General features: G+C 46.8%; 1 protein-coding gene and 1 long non-coding RNA gene across 2 annotated transcripts in view; one reads left to right on the plus strand and one right to left on the minus strand.

Annotated features, from left to right (window-relative positions):
* Nucleotides 1-411: 411 nt before the first annotated feature.
* LOC141567844 (uncharacterized) lies at nt 412-5,297 on the plus strand. The gene is made up of 2 exons (XR_012490732.2): nt 412-642; nt 3,497-5,297. It is a non-coding gene; the product is annotated as an uncharacterized LOC141567844 (long non-coding RNA).
* Nucleotides 5,298-17,552: 12,255 nt separating this feature from the next.
* NSMCE2 (NSE2 SUMO ligase component of SMC5/6 complex) overlaps nt 17,553-22,452 on the minus strand; it is a 213,591-nt gene continuing 208,691 nt past the window's right edge. Inside the window, exon 9 of the transcript XR_012490922.2 lies at nt 17,553-22,422. The gene's annotated coding sequence lies outside the window, so the exon portion shown is untranslated. The remainder of the gene's footprint in view (nt 22,423-22,452) is intronic.

A 22,452-nucleotide genomic window follows, 5' to 3' on the forward strand; every position in this document is an offset into this window, starting at 1 on the left:
GGCAAGCACATTTTAAAGTCTGTCATGAGGTGGTACTTGTGAAGGGCAGTGCCAGCAGCTCCTGGGTGTCTTTTGTTAAGATCAGAGCTCACAAGAGAGCCTGGGCGGAAGGCAGGGCCATGGGGGTTGTGAGGAGCCCACAGGATGCCTGGCACACAGTAGGTGCTCACAGCCACAGTGAGTGGATGAGAGCTCAGGGAGACCCTGAGAGACCCTGAGGAATGAGAGGAGAAGGGACAGCCTGGGGACGAGCAGGTCTCCCCTGGGGGCACGGGTGTCCAGCTGGGGCTGCCCCACCTGATTCAAGGTGGTGCATGAACGAATCGCTTCCATTTTAAGGTGCATGCATTTGTTTTCACGAGAATTAGAAAAACAGAGAGAGAACACCACGCCTTTTAAAGGTTGCCTTTTCGAATTTTTTAAGTACAGTGAAAAGGGTGGGTTAACACCATCGGGTGGTGATGAGGAAGTGGGACACTGGGGACGCTTCGTCCTTTGCTGGTGGGAGGAGAAACCATTTGGCAGCACGTACGGCCATCAAGCCCAGCATTCAACATGTGGAAGGTGCTCAGCGAAGAGCTGGGGACGGAAGGAAGAGGGAGAGGACACTGCCATTCATGGGGCACAGCAGGAACGTCAGAGGTGGGTGGTGGGTGGGCAGGCTCTGATGGGGGAGGGGAGACGAGACACTGGGACCCAGCCACAGGCAGCAGGGGTCTCAGTGGGGCACGGCTGAGACACCTGTTGGACATAGTAAACTATCTGCGTTCCTTCTTGCGATCCTCTTTCCCATATTCATTTATTCTTTCTTTCTGTCACACATATTTTGGGAGCACCACCTGTGTGCCAAATACTGCGAATAAGAAAGGCCCAATCCTCCCCTCATGGAGTCTGCAGCCCACGTGTGGGGATGGAGAAACAAGTAAACAGGCAGGGAGGTGGCGCTGTCACTTTTCCACTTGGTTGTCTTCCTGGGTGCTTCCCCAGAAAGTGGGGTCATATTGAAGATGGTAATTACAGGCCCTAATCTGTTTCACTCTGTGATCCTATCCACTTGTCACCATCTCCCCAAGAGGTGGGACAGTGACAATCACTCCCATTTTACAAATGAGAAAGTGGACGGCAGAAGAAGGAGGTGACCCGCCCAAGGTTACAGAGCTTCTCCATTACAGCATCCATAGCCCGACCTTGAGCTCCTTAGGCAGCTTGAATAACACCTTGGAGGAAGGAAGCTGCAGAAGAGCAGACCTTGTCTCCCAGCTTTTTAGAACACCCCTCCATGCCCAGAGCTCCTGGTCTTGTTCAGAGGTACTGTGGACAAGCATTGGGAGGGGTTACCCAGTGAGAAGGCAGCCAGCTCACTGCCTCCTAAGTGTCCTCACATGCCGGGGCAGCCATCCCTAGGGTCTGGGGAGCAGAGACGGGGCGGAGAACCTGGATTATAACCCATTCCTCTGCTTCCTGAGAAGGTGCAGCCCAGCGCCCAGAACTGAGTGAGGCGCTTCCATCACTGCCAACACACTGCATCCAACACAAACCGAGCGTTCCTTTGTCCACATGCTGTCAAATGACAACACACAGTGTGGTCATAGTCGCTCTGTGCCAAGGGCTTTACGAGTCTCTTCTAATTTATCCTAAAACAGCCTTGGGAGGCAGGTATGTGGATTGTTCCCATTTTACAGATGAAACACTGAAGGGCTGGACAATTCATTAATTTTCTCCAAGCTCACACAGCTGGTTAGTAGTAGAGCCAGACTTTAAACTCAGGTGTTAGATGCTGGAAGCTAGGCACATAACCATTCTGCTGCTGTATTACTTCTTGTTTTGTTTTTCTAACAGCCTTGTTGAGCTATAACTCACAGACCGTACCGTTCGTTCACCCATGAAAGTGTATAATTCAAGGGTTCACAGAGTGGTACAACCATCATTACAGTCAATTTTAGAACATTTTCATCACCCCAAAAAGAAACTCTATACCTTTTAGCTGCTCCCCCTCAACCACTCCCCTCCATCTCCTCCCCACCCTAACAATCCCTAATGTACTTTCTGTCTCTATAGATTTGCCTATTCCGGACATTTCATGTGAAGAAAATCATATAATATGTGGTATTTCATGTCTGGTGCCTTTTACTAAGCGTATTGTTTTCAAGTTCTGTACGTGTTGTAACATTATCAGTACTACATTCCTTCTCACTGCCAAGTATTATCCTATTGTACGGATACATCACATTCTGTTTATCCGCTTCTCCATTGAGGGCATTTAGGTTGTTTCCACCTTTTGCCTACTCTGAATAATGCTGCTATGAATATTCATGTACATGTTTTTTGTGGTCATATTCCTCTTGGGCGTATACCTAGGAGGAACATTGCAGGGTCAAATGGTAACTGTTTACATTGCCACCACTGTGAGGGAGGTGAAATCAGTCCCAGTTTTCAGATGAGGAAATAGAGACTCCAAAAAAAGCCCCGGGACCTGCCCAAGTTGTACAGAGACTAAGTGGACGAGGAAGACTTTGCCTACAGCTAGGTCTGCGACAAAAGCCAAGCTCCTTCAGCCTACTTCACTGTGCCTTATAGGAGCAAGATTCCCACAACTTTAAGACGTGACGAGAAAAAAAAAATGATGCTGTTAGAATTAAACCAATGATCAAGCAGGTTCTCTGCCTCTGACTGACTTACCAGTACTAGGCCGCTCACTCAAACTTTATCCAGCACCTACTACATGCTAAGCTTTGTGCTGGCCATGATGGTGGCCACAAAGGTAAATGATGTGCCATCCTGGCCCCCAAGGAGCGCTAACTCTATTGAAGAAAGCCTTAGGCATGTGAGTGGATAATGCTGATGCGTGGCAGTGCTTGGGCCACATGACAGGGCTGGGGACCTCCCAGAAGTTCTGGCTGCTGAGGTGGGAACTGAACCACGAGCATTGTTGTTGTTGCAAAAGGCATTTCAAGAGGACAGTCTGTTCAAAGGCCTTATAGTGTTGGTGAGTCAGAGCGAAAGGTGTGGTCAGAGACCCCGACAGGAAGCTGAGCAGGGCGTCAAACACCACACCAAAGAGACTGGACTTGCTCTTTTGAAGTGTCTGAAGCAGGAATGAGGCAGTGTCTTTGGAGGGTTAGAAACATCCCTCTGGAGGCGTGAAGAGAATGAGAGGAGAAGATGAAAATGGGAGCAGGAGACTGGGGCAGGTGGGAAGACCCACTGCACCCGTCCCAGCAAGAGAAGAGAGAGCCTGAACAGGACAGCGGTTGTTGGGATGGAGAGGAAAGGACAAATGAGAGAAGCATCTATCAAGGAGGGAAGTGTCTGGGGGGGTTAATTGGCTCTGACAGAGGCAATTTCTAGGATGTAGTGGGTTGAACAGCGTCCCCCTCCCCCCCAAAGACTTGCCTACTGGGAACCTGTGAATGTGGCCTTATTTGAAAAAAGGGTCTTTGCAGATGTTATTAAGTTCAGGATCTTGAGATGAGATCATTCTGGATTATCCCAACAGGCCCTAAATCCGATGATGAGTGTCTTTACAAGAGACACAGAGAAAAAGGCCTCAAGATGGAAGTAGAAGTTGGAGTGACGTCGCCATAAGTCAAGGAGAGCCAGACGCTGGAAGAGCCAAGGAAGGATTGCCAACACCTGAAGACCTGCCAACACCTTGATTTCAGACTTCTGGTCTCCCGAACAGTGAGAGAATAAATTTGCGTTGTTTGTAAGCCACCGAGTTTAGTAATCTATTACAGCAGCCCTAGGAAACATCCATGGCATTACACAGGCTCTCAGGGGTTCAGAGACCCAGCTCTGCACTTTCCTATCCAGATTTCCCGTCTCTGGGCTCCCAGGAAAGAGGTGCCCTGCTCCCAGCCTGCAGACTCAGACAGGGCAAGGCTGCAGGGAGTAAAGCTCTCACTCGGGCCCTGACTTGTGCTTAAAAAAACACTCTCCAGTGTGTTGCCACATGAGGATTAGTCAAATAATTATGAGCTCTGACTTCCCTGAGTAATTCATCAGGCTGACGGCTGAGGCCTCCGGAAGGATGAATGGAATTGTCGCCTGGTCAGCAAGGAAAGGCAGCATCAGATACCTCCCAGAAAAGGGTGATGTCCGTGGGAACCTACAAGAAACCCAACCAGGCTCACAGGTGGCACACCCCACACATGAACCACTTGGGTGAACTTGAGGTCACCAGCTAGCCACCAGCCCTACACACCCACTCTGCTCCACAGAAATACGGAATCCTATGTCTGCTGTGCCAGAAAGATTCAGGGATCAGCTCAAGGTCAGAGGGCAAGTAGTGGCCAAATTAGTGCTCAGACCCAGGCATCCAACCCCCCACCTGCTGCCACCTCTGCTCCAGGACACGGGCGGTCCCTGCGGGTCCAGGTGTGCAGGATTGGACCAGCTCAAGAGTCAGCCTGCCTGAACATCATTGGACAGCGACCTCCGGGCCTCCATCCTGGGGCAATGTGGTCTCTTCATCCGCCTTATAAAGTCACCAATGCCATCGCGAGGGGTTCGTCCTCATGACCTCATCTAACCTTAATTACTTCCCAAAGGCCCCACACCTCCCAATACCATCACACTGGGTATTAGGTCTTCAACTCGTGAATTTGTGGGGGACCCAACCATTCAGTCCCTAATAGCCATGCCAATATATCTGTCATGGTATCTCACTGTGGTTTTCATTTGCATTTCTCGAATAATTAATGACATTGCCCATCTTTCAATGTGCTCATTGGATACCTATTTAACCTCTTCGGTAAAGTGTCTGTTCAAGGCTTTTGCCCATTTTTTATACTTGTGTTGTTTGTTTTGTTATTAGTGAGTTTTGAGAGTTCTTTATACATTCTGGATACAAGTCCTTTACCAGATACATGACTTGCAAATATTATCTCCAAGTCTGTGGCTTAGCTCGTCATTCTCTTTAACAGTATCTTTTACACAGCAGAAGCGTTTAAAAAATTTTTTTGATGAAGTTCAATTTATCCATTTATTTGATGAGTTATACTTTTGAAGGCACATCTAAGAAATCTTTGCCTAGCCCAAGGTCACAAAGGTTTTCGCTTATATTTTTTTCTAGGAATTTTATAGTTTTTGGTTTTGCATTTACACCTATGATCCATTTTGCGTTAAATTTTGTGCATGGCACCAGTTCATTTTTGTGTATGTTGCGTGTTCATTGTTTAGCATATGGATATCCAAATGTCCCAGCACCATTTGTTGAAAAGACTATTTTTTTCTCCATGGAACTGCTTTTTGCACCCTTGGCAAAACAATAAATAAATAAATCAGTTATTCACATATGTATAGGTCTGTTAGTCCTAAAACTTTGTTCTTTTTCAAATTGTTTGAGTATTCTACGTCCTTTGCATTTCCATATGAATTTTTATGTCAGTCTGTCAATTTCTCAAAAAAAAAACACACACAAAAAAAAAACAGAACCCAAATGTATGGTGTGACTCTACTTAGCAGCTGCTCAGAAAATTATTCTGGACTTCAGACTTGCATATCCCCACTACGACAGGGTTTCATGGTTTAATGAATGTTTTCGTGTCCTCAACCTAACTCTCTCAAAACCCTGTGACATAGGCAGGTAGCTGGTGTCCCCTGTTTTACAATAAGGGAAATTGAGGCTCCAAGGTGAAGAGTCTTCCCCACAGTCACAGCGCTAGTGAGTGGCAGGAACGGGCTTTGAATGCGAGATGTCAGACTCCAAATCCACACTCTCTGCACGACGCTGCCTCTGAGGAGGGAGGGGTCTTCAGTATATTCTTATTACTCTAAAGTTTACAAAACTGGACAAAAAGAAGGACTCCTTGTTTTGGTTACCTTTAAAAAAACAAAAATCAATTTCATGCTGGTGCCAGTCCAGTGCACTTCCGCTGTCCTTATTTGAATGCTTTTTTCTGACTCTCCTAAAATGTGGGCTTCAGTCTTAATGAGAAAACCATATGTTCCCTTTTAACTTTCTTTTTTGGCAAGAACACAGCTCCATGGAGGAAAAGAGAGAGGAAACGGAGATACATCACAGAAGGGGGGCGGGGGTTCTGGTTTGAAGCAAGGAAGAACTTCCAGATGGTGATGGCTGCCAGACATTGGATGGAAATGCCAAAAAGAATGAGAACATTTCCAGCCTGGAAACCCCGAGGTCCGCATCTCCCCAAGGAACAGTGATGGTCTTGATACTCTCTGTCCTCAAAGGCCATTAGCGTCAGTGGTGTGGCCCTCTGAGTGCGTTCTCCCAGGCGCACGATGCCAGTCCCAGGGTTCCCAGTCCAACCCTCACTGCCCATGGGACCCATAATGGAGTTGATGTGCAATGTCTGAAATACAGGCTTTGTTTTGGGTTGGGCTCCCTGGAATCAATTTCTGAGATGGAGATTTGCATGTAGGTGTGTCGGGAGCGCTCTTGGGAACAATATTTGTGTGTGGGGCGGGGGGGGGGGCGGGGGGTGAAGGAAGCTGATTGGGCAACAGGGGCCTCAGCTCATTTCAGCTCTGGAGCTGAGGTGGCCCTAAAGATTGGTCCCTTTCTACTCCCCAATCAATCAGTCCTTAGCTGTGAGCTGCCCCTGGGGAAGGCAAAGGGACGCAGCTGTGAGCTATCTGTCAGCAGCCAACGTGCCTGGCAGCTGGGTGCACGAGTGTTTGGTCCTGAAAGCAGCATGCAGGCCATACACGACACAGCCACTACAGGGTCTCAGATTGATCTAAGATCATTCTCTCTCCGTTCTTCACTGTTCCACAGAATAAGAGCTCAGATGTTCCAGCTTAAAACACTGGGAATGCATCCCCAGAAGCCTCCACCAAGGCCACAAGTCCGTTATTAGCTTCCCAGGCATGACATGGGGAACATTATATCACTGCAAAAATGTCACCGTCTAGAAACTCTCTTTCTGGGGCCTTCACAAGATTCGTCCGCAACCACCATCCATCTTCACGGAGCCATGCTTCAACCCCCGGCTGGGACAGGGACCTTTCCACCTCTCCACGCCCGATGCCTGGATGGGTGCTGGCATAAGGCAAGTCCCCAGCACATTTCAGATGAAAAGATGAAGAAAGACATCAGCTCTGAGCTCCCACAGCTGCTCCCAACGGCTTAGTTTCTTTTCTCTTTCATTTTTTCTCACTAGATTTTTTTCCCCCTGAGCTTTTGCTTCCGTTTTTACTCCTCTCAGGGTTCCTCTTGATCTTAATGAAAGACAAGATCATCCTAGAACTTTGTGATTTCCTTCATGTTACCCACATGACATTTGATTGCGAGAACCCCTTGGGTGACTCAGGGACTCCCCAGGAAGGATCCCCTCTTCCCTACGTCCCCCCGCCCCCCACCGCCATAAGGAAGGTTCTTCTTCCTTCACCCAAACTATCAGCGAACTTCTGGAGGAAAGAGGAAATGACCCCACAGTGTACACCTGAAGGGCTCAGTTTTACCTGGGACCTGGAGGTGGGTGGTCATGATAGAGAGCCCAAGAGAGGTGTGAGGGGGAATGCCAGGGACGGAGACATTTTCCTGCTTTCGTGTGTTGCTCCATCAGACACCCACGGCACACCGCCTGTGTGACAGTGAAGCACTAGTCCCTGCTCTAAAAGAACCCCTGTGTTTTATGCTGTGATGGGGGAGGTACAGGCTGTGGTGGGAACCCAGGGACAGAGTGCCTAGTGCTGGCTGCCTGCATCAGGCAAGGATGGAGGGTCAGCAAGGATGGAGGGGGGCATTGGAGGAAAGGACGGCTAAGCGGAGACCTGAAGAAGGAGGAGCTGGCCAGGTGACAAGGAGACGAGTGGGGGTGCGAGGAAGAGTCCAGACCAAGACCACAGCCCCTGCAAACGCCCTAGACAGGCAAGGGCCTCTGAGCTCTGGGGAAGGTGGAACATTTCATCTGGCCCAAATCAGAGTGCAGGGGAAAGTGAGGGGCTGATGGGACAGCGTACACAACAAGCAGAGCCCGAGAAGGGAATAGCCAGTGCTAGGCCAAGACCAGGGGTGTCCCCAGGAAGACTCGGGGATCCTGGGAGTGAGGGGAGTAAAGCATGGGCTGAGACAAAGTCCCTTTGGGACAAGTCCAGAGCTGTGCCCAGCCAGCCCCAACCCCAGTGGGAATGGAGGCTCAGCGCCAGCAGCAGAGGCATTGCAGGGAGGCTTCCCCCATGTCCTCATGGTGGGGGGCTTCCTAACCCCTTTTTGGTCTTTGTCACAGGTGGTCTCTCCGAATGACCCTATTTGTAACTTCCACGCTTTCCTCCTGCCCGGTTTTATTTCTCTCCTTGGCCCTTGTCACCGTCCACACCCGAAGCGTTTGGCTCATCTGCCTCGGTGTCACTCTCCCCTCACTTCTTGTCTGTTTTGTTCGCTGCTGTATCCCTAGAACCTAGATGCTGGGCACATAGTAGATACTCACTAAATACTGGGCACTTATAATGTGCCAGGTTCTGCCTTCACATTTCACATACACCCTCTTATTTAGCTTCACAATGTCTCCCATTTTACAGATGAACCAACTGAGTCCGAGGGACATAAAGAAACTTGCGACAAATACACCTCTAGCCCATGGCAGAGCTGGGGTTCAAACCCTTAGGTTTGGTATCTGCAGTTACTGCTGCTGAATTCCCTCTGAAAAACTGCTTTAGCATTTGCAAGCGTAGATGATAGCTAAGAAGGGTATATATTTTTACATCTCTCCCCACCATGTGCACATATTTCAAAAAACAAATCCCAACAACGGCATGTTCAAATTCAGAGGACAGATTTGCAAATGCAAAGTGATGGCGTTGGCTAAGTTATTGGCACAAACCTCCAACTCACCGATGGGGGTCACAAGTTTGTTGGGAAAGCCCGTGGTAGAACCGCTGGAAGTGGGGATGCCCTTCTCCCCAGCCTGTACGGGGTGGTTCCAGGCTAGCCTGGGAAGCCGGTTACCGCCTGCATCCCTCCCTGACTTGCATACTCTGCTTCCGGGCCAAGACTCCAGAAGCAGAAGGCTGCTTGCAGGGGGAAGACACAGAGAAAGCGGTTTTCCTCCCTAGGAACCCACTCTCACAGCCACTGCCATGTCCAACTTTCTTCTTCCTGCTCTGAATAAACAACATGGACGGGAGCAGTACTGTGATGGAGGTCCCGCTCAAGGTGCACAGGGTCCCTGTTCTTTCATCTCACAGATGGGGAGCCTGAGGCTGAGAGAGTTCATGGACTCACGCCAAGTCCCATAGCCAGTCTCTGATCTCCAGGGGGACTCCAGCCCAGGACACCTGTACCCTGTAAGTTTGGGGGAGACCAGTATCAGGAAAAGGGGAGAAGCTATTGGTCAGGCTGGCGTCTGCCTTGAGCTCCAAGTGCATCTCCTGCAAAACTCATTAGTCTGAGTGGGGAGAGCTCAGATTTTATCACAAGCTGTAGGTGCGGCTCCACCACTGTTTCCTCCATCAGCCAAGCCCAAGTTTTGAGTGGCTCTTGGCTGGTTTCTTTGGGGGAGAAAAGGATGATACAAATGACTCTATCTTTCACTTCCCAGACCCCACCCAGTACACTTTTAAGATGTGGAAATTTTACTAAATCCCTCAGCCCAGCTTCTTTCTACATTTTCTGTGGTTTAACTCTCCCTGGGTCTTTTTGCTTACGGTTTTGGCTCCTCCCTCCCCTTAAAACTGAGAGATTTCTTTCTTTGTTGTCTCTTAAAAGAACCAAGTGCTAACATTCCTAGCATTTGCTACAGACCTTGCATGCTCAGACAGTAAATACATACTGACTTGGCAGGTCCCTCTATGTGCTTGACTCCCCAGTATGAGCCTGGGTTCTCATCTGCCTGGCCTCCCCCCTCCTTCACTCCTGCCACTCTGCGGTCCGACCGCTGGTGTTTACTCACGCTGGTCCCCTGGGAGGATGCCTTTGCGCCCTCCTATCCAAATTGGTCCCGTCTTCATTGCCCAAGTCTTTTTTGACCACTCTGGCCTGTCGGGCTCCCTCACTCTCCTCTCTCCTGAAGAAGAACTATGTCTGCCTCATTGGTCTGACTGCACGATCCAACTCTCTTTAATTACGTTTGAAAAAGATTAAACTTATGTAAAGACATGAATATATATTTTAGAAAAATTAACAACCCTACCTTCAAATCTGTTCCTTCCCCATCCCCTGCCTACGTTCAAGGTACCCCATTATGAGTTTGGCTGGCACTTTGCATCATTTAATTTTCATGCATTCATGTGCATTCAAATACACTGCAACTGCCTTAAAAGCAGGAACAGGGCCTAAGGTGTCCCAGACTCACCGAGTGTCTAGCCAGGCTTCTGCCCGTTGTGTCCAATTCCTTCTCCATATCATGTCCCTCTGGATCTAGACAGCGCCATAAGGCGCGTGGAGGCGGGGCGGGGGGAATAGCTCTTTCTCACAGGTGAAGTCACCGAGGCGCAGATGAGTTAATGGAGTCACCTCGGGTCACAGAGCTAGTAAGAAAGAGAGTGAAATTGGAACTTGTGTCTTCTCACATACCCAGCTGTTCTGGGAAAAACGCTGAAGGACACTCGAGTTCCCTAACCCTTACTCCCTGAGTGCCCAGCTCTGCAGAGCTGAGGTTAGCGAAAAACATGTTGCAATCCCACATGGCTGGCCGGGCAGCCAAACCCAGGTTCTCATCGGTGACTTGATATGTGCCCTCAAGTGGCAGTCCCTTTCACGCCTGGGGTTCAGCGTCCACTTGGGTGAATCATCAGCAATCAGCCAGCTGTTGCCTCACCTTTAGCTTGGTGCAGTGTGAAGCTGGCCTTAAACAGTCACCTCTGACATGTGGTTAGAGGCAGGGCATTACCTCTAAGGCAAACACAGGCCCACAGGAAAAATCGAGCGGTAGAATACGAGTGCTCCGTGGTGCCGGGAGCTGGCTTCTCCCTGTGAAGCTCCCACTGTTGGCAGGCATGTTACCTGCCTCGAGGGAACAGATGGCACATGCTGGTGAGCTCACGGGTACTGACTTGGGGAGACACAGGAATGGCCTGGCTGAGCTCCGTGGGTGTGAACCAGCACGGCAGCCCCAGAGGCCCAGAAAGCCATGATCCCCAGCTCACACTTCTCATGTGAAACTCAGATTTGTTGGTCAGCACAACCCCCACTCCTGGGCCTGTCCTTTCTGCCAGTCCATGCTGAATTCCCAACCACAGTGGGTGGGCGGGGATACCTTGATGAGTAATAGCCAACGCTTCATGCTGGTGTCAGACTACTCTTCAGGGACTTCTTTATTTCAACACTGGCAGTGGGAGGAACAAGGTTCTTAGAACCTTGGTGAGTGTGGGGAGGCTTTGGGCGCTGGTCTGGGCCCCTAACTCCGCTCTTTGCAAGAGTTTTCCAAAGGGCCACCCAGGATGATTGTAGGTGCTTCAAGATGCCTCTTTCTGTTCAGAATAACATATTTACTTTAATATGTTTTAAAATATACTTAGCACATCAAACCAGTAATTTCATGTATATTATTACTCAGGAGAAGGCCAAACAGTTTTTAAAGTGAATTGATTCAAGTGAAAAAGTCAGCAAGTAATAATACAAGGCTATAAGCAGATATAGCAAAACTCTGTTGGAGGACTGGAGTTTGGGAAACACTACCTTCTTGGAGAATCCACTATTCATGCCAAAACTATTGACTGAGCCTAGATCCAGCTACGGGGATGGTCAGACATCTTTCTCTCTGGAATCATGTCGGTCCATTTTCAAACTTTCAACATGTATGAAACTTAGATCGATAAGGAAAAGCAGAGTGAGGGACTTTTTTGGTTTTGTTTTGTTTTAATTGAGACTTTACCATATATGGGGCCCTGGGGGATAGAAATGAACAGATGCCACCAAGTGGGGCAATTAAAAACTATCTGTGTGAGTTCCAGTCAAGATGGCGGAATAGGGAAACTCTGTGCTCCCCATTTCTCATGACCACATCACAGTTACAACTAAACTACAGAACAACCAACACTGAGAATCGCCTGAAGTCTTGCTGAACCAAAGCCCTACAATTAAGGACGTACAGAAGAAGCCAACTCAAGACTGGTAGGAGGGGCAGAGACGCAAATGCACTGGTCCCACACTGGCATGCGACCATCAAAAATCAGGAGGGGTGGGCTGGCCCGGTGGCTCAGGTGGTTGGAGCGCCATGCTCCTACCACCAAGGTGGCCAGTTTGATTCCCACGTGGGTCAGCAAGCTGCACCCTCTACAGCTAAGATCGTGAACAATGGCTCTCCCTGGAGCTGGGCTGCCGTGAGCAGCCGGAGGTTAGCCTGAGCTGCCATGAGCTGCTCTGGGCTGCTGAGTGCTGCCGTGGGCTACTGTGTGCTGCCAGAAGTGGCCAGTAGCCAGCGTGAGTGGCCGGCAGCCAGCATGAGTAACCGTGGGCTGCTATGTGCTGCCGTGGGCTGCTGGGTGCTGCCAGGAGCAGCCAGCAGCCAGTGTGAGTGGCCGGCAGCCGGCAAGAGCTGCCGTGAGCTGCTGTGAGCGGCCGACCAATGACTGGTGACCGACCACCTCAGCCGGGGGGAGTGCAAAGCTCATAATACCAGCATGGGCCAGGGAGCTGTGTCCTACACAACTAGACTGAGAAACAACGGCTTGAACTAGAGTGGGGCGGGGGAGGCAGGAGAAAGGGGAAAAAAATTCAGGTGGGATATCTCAGCTGTGGAGGTGCCCCTGAAAGTGAAAGGAGTCCCAGCACCACAACAGGCTCCCCAGCCCAGGGTTCCAGTGTCAGGGAGAGAAGTCCCCATAATTTCTGGTTGTGAAAACCAGCAGAAATTGTACCTGAGTGAGACGGAGGGCAGCCGGAATCCCAGGAGCTCCTCTTAAAGGGACTGCACACGGACTTACTCACCAATGGAATCACTGGCTCTTAGCTCCAGCACTGGGACAGCAGCCGGGGAGGTAACAGGGACATATAGCAGGGAACTGAGTTGTCTGGCTGCAAGATGAAGGCTGGAGGGGCAGCTTTCTCCCAGACAGAGGGACTGCCTTTTCCCAGATGAAGGAACTGGTGGAAGCCATTGTTTCTTTGTTGAGCCCTCCCACTTCCCGGCGTGCAGACTCAGGTGGCCACCATATCTGAGTTTCTATCAAATTGACTGATGCCATTCGTTCGCTATTCCCTGGTGATTCTGAGACCCCACCCCACCCAACTTTTGGGCACACCCAAGCCGCTTTAAGTTACTTTTGCTATACGAACTGTCTGCCTTGGCTTATGCTGCAGAATTTCCTAGAGTCTCTCAAAGGCTCATGGGACCCAGACAAGCAGCATCCGGCTTGACTGTGTCCCATACCTCTGGCTGAGCAGCCCTAAGCCTGGCACTAGTGGCACCCAGTCTTTGTTCACGTCTTGGCCTTAAAGCATGGCGCTGGCAGCAGCCATCTGCAGATTGCTTTGTGGCACCTGCTGAGTAGCTCTGGGTGGGGCACAGGCTGTGGCTGAACTTGACCTGCAGCTGGTCCCCTCCCAGATGGCCCTGGGGTTGGTGCACCCAGTGGTCAGCTTCCAAATGAGAAGGAGCTGCCTCCCAGCTGCCTCCAAGGACGACACACTCAAGGGGCGGATTGGGCAGGCACCAGAGTCCTGCTGAGGCAGATCCTGCTCTGTAGAATCAGCCCTTGCACAACAACTCTTCCACTGGAGTCACAGCCAGTCATTACAGCCAATGATCCCAAGGGTCAATCCTTCTCATTGATGTGTAAACAGCAACCAAGGCTCAACTACAAGAGGGGGGCACACACAACCCACACAAGGGACACACCTGGAGTGCACGTCTGAAGTGGCCAGAAAGACTGCACCACTGAGCCCCACAGCACGCCTACTACATAAGACACACTGGGAGACATAGCAGCCCTACCTAATACATAGAAACAAACACAGGGAGGCAGTCAAAATGGGGAGAGAAAGAAACATGTCCCAAATAAAAAAACAGAATGAAGCTCCAGAAAAAGAACTAAACAAAATGGAGACAAGCAATCTACCAGATGCAGAGTTCCAAACACTTGTTATAAAGATGCTCAATTATCTCAGGGAGAACTTCAACAAAGAGATAAGAAAGATAAAAATGGAGATAGAAAACATAAAAAAGAACCAGTCAGAAATAAAGAATATAATAATGGAAATGAAAATGAAGAATACATTACAGGGAATCAACAGTAGATTAGATGAAACAAAGGATTGAATCAGTAATTTAGAAGGTAGCAGAATACACCCAATCAGAACAGAAAAAAAGAATTAAAAAAAACTGAAGAGAGTTTAAGGGGCCTCTGGGACAACATCAAGCGTACAAACATTCTCATCATAGGGGTACCAGGAGAAGAGAGAGAGCAAGGAATTGAAAACCTATCTGAAGAAATAATGACAGAAAACTTCCCTAACCTGGTGAAAGAAATAGATATACAAACCCAGGAAGCGCAGAGTCCCAAACAAGATGAACCCAAATAGGCCCACACCAAGACACATCAGAATTAAAATGCCAAATGTTAAAGACAAAGAGAGAATCTAAAAGCAGCAAGAGAAAAGCAGTTAGTTACCTACAAAGGAGCTCCCATACATTTGTCAGCTGATTTCTCAACAGAAACTTTGCAGGCCAGAAGGGATTGGCAGGAAATATTCAAAGTGATTGAAAACCAGGATCTACAATCAAGATTGCTCTCATTTAGAAAGCTATCATTTAGAATTGAAGGACAGGTAAAGAGCTTCCCAGACAAGGAAAAGCTAAAGGAATTCATCACCACCAAACCAGTATAACAAGGAATCTTAGAGGGATTTCTTTAAGACACACACATAAAAAAAAAAAAAAAAAAAAAAAAAAAAAAAAAAAACCCACACAAAAAAACTATGAATAATAAAATGGCAATAACAGCATACCTATCAACAATTATTTTTAATGTAAATGGAATAAATGTTCCAATCAAAAGATGGGGGAGGGGTGCTGAATGGATAAGAAAACAAGACCCTTACATATGCTGCCTACAAGAGACTTACTTCAGCTTAAAAGACACACACAGATTGAAAGTAAAAGGATGGAAAAAAGATATTTCATGAAAACAGAAACAAACAAACAAACAAATTTGAGGAAGCAATACTTACACCAGACAAAATAGACTTTAAAACAAAGACTATCACAAGAGACAAGGAAGGACCCAGTAATCCCACTTCTGGGTATTTATCTGAAGAAACCCAAAATGGTACTTGGAGGAAAATGCTCATCTGTATGTTCATTGCAGCATTATTTACAACAGTCAAGATATGAAGGCAGCCTGGTGTCCATCGATGGATGAATGGATAAAGAAGAGGTGCTACATATATACAATGGAATATTACTCAGCCATAAAAAAGAATGAAACCTTGCCAATCTTCAACAACATGGATGGACCTCGAGGGTATTGTGCTGAGTGAAGTAAGTCAGACAGAGAAAGACAAATGTCATATGGTTTCACTTCTAAGTGGAATATAAAAAAACAAAATAAACAAACAAATGAAACAGAAACAAACTCATAGATACAGAGAACATTTTGATGGTTGCCAGATGCGAGGGGGGTTGGGGTGGGTGAAAAGTGGAAGGGATTAAGAAGTACAAATTGGTAGTTATAAAATAGTCACGGGGATGTAAAGTAGAGCATAAGGAACATAATCAAGAATGTGGTAATAACTCTGTATAGTGCCAGGTGGGTACAGTTGAATAACTGTGATACACACCTCAGACTAATGTAATATTGTATGTTAGCTATATTTTAATAAAAACCTTAAAAAAAAACCCACCCGCGTGTAGTGAAATCTGAAATGGGAGGGAGTGATGAATGGAATTGGTATGAAGTGGATTATCAGGCTTTCAACTCATCAGAAGAGTTTTTGAAAAAGAGAAAGAAAAAAGATGTACAACCTTTGTACAACTGTATTTACCTACAGTCGTTTTCTGACGTAAGAATGTGGTGTTTCAACAGCTGCACTTCCAGTGTGTGTGTATATGTTGCTCTGTTTGGCTTTCTTAACCCAACATTAATTCATTTGGCCTTTTCCCTATATGCCAGGCACATACAGACCTCAGATGGAGGGTGAATCACAATCCCCTGGAAAACTTGTTAACATGCAGATTCCTGGGCCTGCCTCCCAGGATTCTGACTTGGCCCTTCTGGAGCAAGGCCTGGGTTTCTGTATTTTAACAAGCTCTTCAGATCTTCTGATAAAGGTGTTCCAGAGCCTCACTTTGAGAAACCTTGAAGCATAGGGAACATGTGATTCAGTTGTGGATTTCACCCACAGAACACAGCCAAGGGAGGAAGCACAGAAACCCATAATCAGTTACCAGGTAGAAAGTGCCCAGTGAGCAGGACATAAAGTGCGAGGGAGGTCTCACCACCTTTACCCAACCCGGGGGTCTGAAGCTTGACCCGCTGGTGCTGACGTTTCCATACTTTGGCTGTGTGGTATTCCAACCAAGTGTGAATTATTTATTCATAGTAAATTACTCCTGTATCTAGCAGAAGAGTCATTTCACTGATAGAGAATCTTATCTTTCATTCTGGTGAAGGGCGGGAGTGGGGAGGACTCATGTTGGATACTGGAAATCAGATGTGAGTAGCAAGAACTGGGGATCTTCAGACGTGTGGCTCTGAGGTGTTCCCTAAAGCAAACACTGCCTTCTAAGCCCCGCCCTCCACTGCTTATCAACAGAATCAAGAGGCCCCGAGGGAGCCTTTGAAGGAAGTGAGAGATGACAGGTGGTGAGTGACAAGGCAGAGCCCAGAGCTTTGCTGTCCGCTCACAGGCTTTGATCCTCCACTGCCTCTCCCTTAATGAAAGGGAGTTAGGGTTAAGAGAACCTGGGGACTCCCTCTGAGGGACCGAATTGCTGAGGCTGGGGTTTCCTCAAGGACTTCACACACTGGCTCCACAGGCCCCACAGCCAGGACTTGATCAGCCTTCACCAAGCAGTTCTTTCTTGTCAAGCCACAGCCTTGGCAAAGGAGGACGTGCTTTGGGGGGTTCTGGTTTCAGTCCTAGCCCCATCATTCATGAGCTGGGAGATGTTGGTAATGATCTCATTTTTGGGTCCCGGTTTCCCCATCCGCATCCAGGGTTGGAGAGAGGACTAATGGAGAAATGTATGTGAAGTATGGCAGATGAACTCTGACAGATGGCAGCTGCTGTTGGCCAGGGAGGGACTTCCTGAGTTAATTTATTCCTATTTCTTCTTGTTTAATCTTCCAAAGACATAGAGAGCATTTATCCCCCCATGCATTCTTTATCAAACAATCAGTGCCAGGCTCTGTGCTAGGTGCTGGAGACATATGAGTCACAGCAGACCCTGCCAGACAATGCCTTTGAACCATGGCAGAGGCCCACAACTGAGGGGGTACAAGTGCCACCAGGGCTCTTGACCTCCATTGTGCCCTGGATCCTTGGGTGGTCTAGCAAAGAAAGCATGGCGCATCCCTTTTCGGAATCTTAAAAGCTAAGATTACAAAGGAAACCAATTATATTGAAAATACAGTTATTGAAACATTTTGAAAAATTGTGATCTAGTGGCTATACTTCTTTAACACCGTAAATAAGATCTAACAGCAGGTTTAATAAGGACTGTATTTTATTTATTTACACATATATATTTTTGTCCCCCTTCTGTCTTCTTCATTTGGGGATTCCAAATACATGTGTTAGGCTGTTTAATGCTTCCCACAGTTCACTGACGCTGTCTACTGTTTTCTGTATGTGTGTGTTTTATTTTTTTCTGTGCCTTTTTTCTTCCTGTGTTTCAATTTGGATAGTTTCTGTGTCTGTATCTTCAACTTCACTATCTTTTCTATAGCAGTGTCTAATCTGCTGTTAACCCCATCTAGTGTATTTTTCATTGCAGATCTACATTTTACTTCTAGGAATTTGATTTGAGTCGTTTTTATATCTTCCATGTCTCTCTATAACATCCCGTGCTTTCCTCTATCTTTTTGAACATATGGAGTATATTTTCAATAGCTGTTTTAATGTTCTTCTCTACTAATTCTATCACCAGCATCATTTGTGAATCTATTTCTATTGAATAATGTCTTCCCCTCATCATGGATCATATTTTCCCACGTTTTTGCATGCTTGGAGCTTTCTGATTGGATAGCAGACATTGTAAATTTGACATTGTAAGGTGCTAGGTTTCTTTTTTCTTAATCTCTTTCCCTCCTTCCCTTCCTCTCTCCCTTTCTTTCTTATTTCTTTATTTCTGGTATTCTTTTAAATATTTTGGACCTTGTTCTGGGACACGTACAAGAGACAGTACAATCTTTTTGGTCATAGGTGAACAAACCACAGCCCAGAGGCCAAATCTGGCTCCTTATCTGTTTTTGTATGGCTCATGAGCTAAGAGTAGTTTTTATATTTTTAAACAGTTAAAAAAGTCACAAGAATAATATTTTGTGGCATGTGAAATTATATTAAATAAAAATTTCAGTGCCTGTAAATAAAGTTTTATTGGCACACAGCCACTATCAATCATTTCCATATTGTCCGTGGCTGCTTTCATGTTACCATGGCAGAGTTGAGTCATTGCGACAGAGACCATATGTCCTGTAAAGCTGAGAATATTTACTGTCTGGCCCTTCACACGAAAATCTGCCTACCCCTGCTTTTTGAGGCTTGCTTTTAAGCATTGTTAGGTAGGATGAGTGCATCCTTTATTCCAGGGCTGACTTGCTCCACTATGGCTGATGGGAGAAGGAACATTCTGGGGCCAGTGTGAGCTCCAGTTTTTGTTCCCTCTGATCCTCTGGAAGGTTCTTTCCGGGCCTCAGGTAGTTTCCTCAGGCATGGCTGATGATGACTCAGCAGAAGACTCTAGGGGGACCCTCTGCACATCTCTAGGACTCACTGCCTGAGCCGCTGTCCCCTGCCAGGCCTCTGCTTTGCAAATTCCAGCTGCTTGGCATCCCTGCATCTTTACCTCAATGCTGACAGACCTATGTCCCCCATCTCCCTATGGCGACCTGGGAACTCTCCAGGCAGTAAGCAAGGGCCATGTTCACTGTCCTGTGGTCCAATGTCTGAACATTACTGTTTCATATATGTTGTCTGGGTTTTCAGTTGTGAAAGGTGAGAGGGTAAATCCCATTGCTGTTCGTCCATAATTGCCAGAAGCTAAGTACTGTATTTTAAAAGACGAGGGGAGTGTAAACTTATCTTTACAGGAACAGGATTGCAATATGAAAATATTTATCATTCTTCCTTGGTGATGAAGTCACAGGTACTACTAATTCTACTGTAATTCGTTGCCTAGGTTCATAATGGTAGGAAATGCTAAGTTCCAATGAGAGGTTAGTAAAAGTAAAGATGCAATTTCCCCCCCCATATTAGTAATTCATAAACCTTCTGAATTTTATCGACAGTCCCCTGGGGGGTCCATGGTTTCCCGGATAAGATGCTAACAGTAATTTTTTTCTTCTGAGTATCAAAGAACCTTCACTTGGTCCTCTCGTGGCACTTGTTAATTGATTTAATACATATTCGTCCCATAGTGCCATGTTTTGTATAAAACAGAAGCCTCAGTTTGTCTGTGGGCCAAAACATCCCAATTCCTTTCAGCAGTATTCACGTTTGATCATCTTATTGTGATCAATCACCATCTAATCTTATCCTCTCATGAATTCTTAACAGTTTTTGTTTTTACTGTCCTCTGTACTAATCAGTGTCTCCATGTTCTTTGTGAACTGTGGTGACCACAACCAGCTGAAAACTCAGCCCGGCGCCCCACACAGAGCCCGATGGCCCGTGTTCCCTGAGTGAAGGACAACCCTTCCCGTAAGTTCCAGCAACATACTGACTTCTTTCTTAACAGCAGTGCACTCTGGTTTGTATTCTGTTTATGACAAAGGACGGCCTTTGGGTTGCTTCCTTTCATAATTGTATCTTGCTTTTTCTTTCTGTTTTTGTTTGAAAACCAATTCTGTATTTGTTCATTAAAAAAGAAAAAAATCTCCACTACATGTTTCTCTCTGTGGTCACCAATGTTTACAGTCTTGTTGTAAGTTTGGGTCATTCTGCCATCCACCGAATGGTCACTGGGTCATCTTTAGACTGAATTCCATCCTTCCCAGAGGCAGATGAACAGAGAAGAGAACTGGCCAGTGTTTTCACCCCATTATACTTTTAAAAAACACAAATTGCCAATCAGAACTATGGATTCCTGCATAGAATGTGAATATAATCGGGAGACTGAAAAATAGAAATAGGTCAAATTTTCTTATTGTGATCAATCACCATCTAATCTTATCCTCTCATGAACTCTTAACAGTTTTTGTTTTATTTATTTATTTATTTTTTTCAGTAATGGCTTCTTTTAATCCTGGATTTCTTGAGGCTTGAATAAAATTATTTCACTCCAATCCTTATTATTAAGGTTCAAAAACTCTTGTTAGAAGACTCATAGAGACTTGGTCGCCAGCTGAATTTTGGGTACCAAGAGCTCCTCAAACGACCAAGTGGAAAGCACTGCCCTCCTCGTCCTCTAAAGCATTCCCCACTCAGCTTATTTGTGCATATCGCTCATAGACCATCCAATTCACCTGCGTTAAGTGTTGGATTCAACGATTTTTGGTTAGTTCAGAGTTGTGTAACCTCCTCCACAATCTGGTTTTAAGACGTTTCCTTCACTCCAGAGTGATTCCTTGGTGTAAGTGACTCGCCATTCTCACCTCTAGCCCCAGGCCACACTAATCTACTTTCTAGCCTACGGATTTGTCTTTTCTGGACATTTCATATAAGTGCGTCATGGTCGAACATGTGTTAAGCAAGTGTTAAGAAGTACCTCATTCCTTTTTATGGCCAAATAGTGTTCCATGGTATGTATGGGTCCACTGCTTCGGTGTATCCATTCACCAGGTGGACGTTTGGATCGCTTCCACTTCTTTGCTATTAAAAATCATGCTACTTATGACATTCATACATAAGTCTTTGTGTGAACATATATCTTCACTTCTCTGGGGCAGATACCTGGGAGTGGAATTGCTAGGTTGTGTGGTAAATTTATGTTTAACTTTTTTTTTTTTAAAGCCAAACTTTTCCAAATGGCTGCATCAATTTGCATTTCCACAAGCAATGTCTGAGAGTTCCTGTCCCACCTCCATCTCAACTGCCTTCTTTTCAGTATAGTTACCCCCTTCCACCAAGTTTGAAACAAGCCAGAAGGCAGATTTCCAAAACATAATGAATTGCCAACACAGCTGGGCAATCCACCCACGTGATTTAGCCCCCTCTCTCAATCAGAAGGTTTTGTGGTCTTGTTATTAGCTTGTTTTGAATCTTGTTAGCAGATTTACTAAAACACAATTTTTGTTTTCTGGATCATTTTTCTGTATTTCTTTTGTGTTACCGTCCCCTAGACATGGCACTCATACAACCTTCTGTGGAATTAATTTTTTCACATTATCTGTCTGCCCCAAGTGCACAGGGAGGCCTCCAGAGGGGAGGTTTTTGTATCCAAAGAAACTAGCACAAAACATGGCTTCAAGTGGGCCTTAAAAAGTATTTGTTGAATAAATAGTTGAAGATGCAATGTACACATTTGGCTCAAACATATACTAATTCCCATGTCAGTCTGTTTTCCTTTGAAAGGGCCATATGCTTCCCACAGGTCCTATTCATTGAAAACATGAGATGAAATTTTAAGGTTTAAAGAAACCTTGGGGAGACATCCAAATCTTTTCGTTTCTATGAAAAATCTGAGGCCTGGAGCAGTGAAGGGACTTGCCCAAGGTCATCTGTTCGTGCTAATCAGGCGGATTGAGGTTTAGCTCTTGCGAGAGGAGAAACCCTGCCACACAGACAGGAGGCGAACTGGAGTGAGGGAGACACAGGGGAGTGTTGGGGAGATGGCAGTCTGTGGTAGAAACGGTTTGTGGTTGAAACCTGGATGCCAGGCGACCTGGACTTGGTGGGGTGTTGGCAGAGGGAACAAGGGAAGGGCGACGTACTGGGCTATGCTAAATGCATGGATGACTGGGGTGTACACGCCTGGGAAACGGTGCTCAGTAACAGACATAAGGAAGGGGGACTAGAAGTACAGGTATGCGGGTCATTTGTGTCCTCTGTGGTCCTGGGGCAAAGGGCCTAGGGCTGCAGTGTGTTCTCCGCACTCACTGTTCCTTGTCAGTGTGGGCCCTACCCCCCACCAGGGAGTGACCTGGGCAAATGACGTGACGACCCTGAGTTCAGGTTTCCTCATCTGTAAAACGGCAGTAACCACCACTACGGTCTAGGATTATGTGGAGTATTCACTTCAGGGACACATTTAAGACACTTAGACCTGAGCCCGGTGTGTAGCCAGACGTCAGCTCATGGTGGCCTCGTTCCTCAGTCCTGTAATTTCTCTCTCTCCTCGCATTCAACTTCCATTGGGCAGGAAGCTGCGCTCGCTGCAGGAGCTGCCTCAGGCTGGACACTCCATGCTTGAAGCTCTGCATAAGGTGAGAAATAAATTATCTCAT

This window comes from Rhinolophus sinicus, chromosome 6 (genome assembly GCF_057876585.1).
Source record: "Rhinolophus sinicus isolate RSI-liver-muscle chromosome 6, RSI-T2T, whole genome shotgun sequence".
NCBI classification, from domain to species: domain Eukaryota; kingdom Metazoa; phylum Chordata; class Mammalia; order Chiroptera; family Rhinolophidae; genus Rhinolophus; species Rhinolophus sinicus.